At 41.2% G+C, this 2,034-nt stretch overlaps 1 protein-coding gene across 1 annotated transcript in view; it reads right to left on the reverse strand.

Annotated features, from left to right (window-relative positions):
- ALDH5A1 (aldehyde dehydrogenase 5 family member A1) overlaps positions 1-2,034 on the reverse strand; it is a 41,608-nt gene that overhangs the window by 6,307 nt on the left and 33,267 nt on the right. The window lies entirely within an intron of this gene.

Below are 2,034 nucleotides of genomic sequence, written 5' to 3' on the forward strand. Positions count from 1 at the left end.
GTTATATATCTAATTATCTTTATAAATAAATATATTATATTATCAGGAATTTGGTTTTATCTCTCTAGAGAACCCTGTCTAACACAAGGGTACAGCTCCAATTCACATGGGTTGCCATGAGGTGGAGTTGACTGGTAGAAACTAGTTTTAACCTGAAAAAGTCTCAGGACACAAAATGTACCTAGTGGACCGAGGTGGGGTTAAGATTAAAATTTAGGACTAGAGGTATCAGCAGGTGCATGGCTCTCAGCTTTTTACTTCAACCTTCAGGTAGAGGTAAGAGCCACGGCAACCTGAAGCTCAAGGAGGTAAAGACAAAGACGTTAAGATAAGTGAGGAACCCCAAGACTAAGAAAGAGAATAAGCTCAACCTCCTACACCAGAGGACAAAGAGATAATGGAACAGAACAACAAATCTAAGAAATGGGGTAATAAGTTCCACAGCAAAATAAAAAAAGGAGGGGTGGGGGGTGAGCAGGGAGCCAACAATGATGAGCATAGGGGAATAATAAAGGTTCTAAAATTGATGGCAAGGAGTGGGTAGCTTTTCTGGTCATTTGAACAATCGAATAGTATCTAAGAGGAATTACTGAGAGGTGAACGATGGGTAATCATGTTAGTGGGGCAGAAGGGAAAAAAAATAGGAAATAATATACATGTATATATGTAAATATATCGCTATATGTGCATTTGTTCATATATGTATATATATGCGACAAGGAAGCAGATGGACTTTGGACCTCCGCTTAAATCTTGCCTCAGTATAAGAATGGTTTGTTCTAATCATGTGGTCTTTTATGCTCACCTTCCTGACATGACCACTGAAGACAAAAAGGGTACATAAGCAATGTGAAGAAAGCTTATGGTGCCCGGCTATGAAAAGATGGAACCACATAACTATCCTCTAGCTCTTCAATATTTCCTCCCGTTACTATTATAGTTTTTATTTGTTTTACCTCACTAATTAGGTTAGATTTGAGCATGTTCATTTGTATATTTAAGATTGTTCAGTACATGAAAGCCAAGCTAGATAACCCTTCAGAAACAGTCACAGGAGTAATGGTTCCCTGAGGGTACGGGAAGGTAGGCAGAGTGGGGAATAGGGAGCCAATAGCATTGATCGTTGTATAACCTCACTCTCAAGGAATGAATAACAGAATTATATGTGAATGGGTATGTTAGATTAAGATATCGCAAAACAAAAAAATCTATTATAGGGGAAAAAATGTAAGGGGTTCTTGGTGGGTAGGGTAGGAGAGGGAGGGGATAAAACGGAGCTGATATCGCGGCGTTCAAGAAGAAAGAAGATGTTTTGAAACTGACTCTGGTAGCAATTGTATATTACTGCTTGATGTGATTGAACTATGGAATGATATGTCTGTAAGAGTTCCCAATAAAATGATTAGTAGATAAATGAAAGAATGATAACGAAACAGGAAGACTTAATTATGGGGAAGAACCAACCGAAGAAATCAGGGATGAAAAGGATCATTGTGAGATAAGGAAGTAGGTGGGTGGGTTGGACAGCACACTGGGGGCATCTGAAGAGAGAATCAATGGCAGATGCAGGGGAGGCCCTTATCTCCCCGATGGCATCAGGAGCGTCTGCAGAGAAGGAGTGAAGACAAGGGTGAAGAAGATATGAAAGATGGAAGCAAGCAGTATCAATGGAATAGACATCTTTGAAAAATCTTGGCAAAAGGATAAATGGGAAAAAACATATGCATGCAGAAATAATGCACAGGACTTACCCAGCACTAAATACTTCATTGTTTGTTGTTAGCTGCCATGAGCGGGCCTCAAAGCCCAGCAGCCTCATACCCAACGTGTACCCGCTCTGTCCTGCGTCATCCCTGAGGTGAGTTAGGGATCCCAACCATTCAAAGATTTTCCACTGGATGTTCTTTGGAGAGATTGCCAGGCCTTTCCCCCCTATTCTATCTTATTCTGGGAGGTATTCTAAAACCTGTTCAGCAACAGGGCAACCCACAAACGTCCACTGAGAGATGGGCGGTGGCTGCACCGAGGGGCACC

This window comes from Echinops telfairi, unplaced genomic scaffold (assembly GCF_000313985.2).
Source record: "Echinops telfairi isolate 266 unplaced genomic scaffold, ASM31398v2 ScPeMD7_5868;HRSCAF=6743_0, whole genome shotgun sequence".
NCBI classification, from domain to species: Eukaryota; Metazoa; Chordata; class Mammalia; order Afrosoricida; family Tenrecidae; genus Echinops; species Echinops telfairi.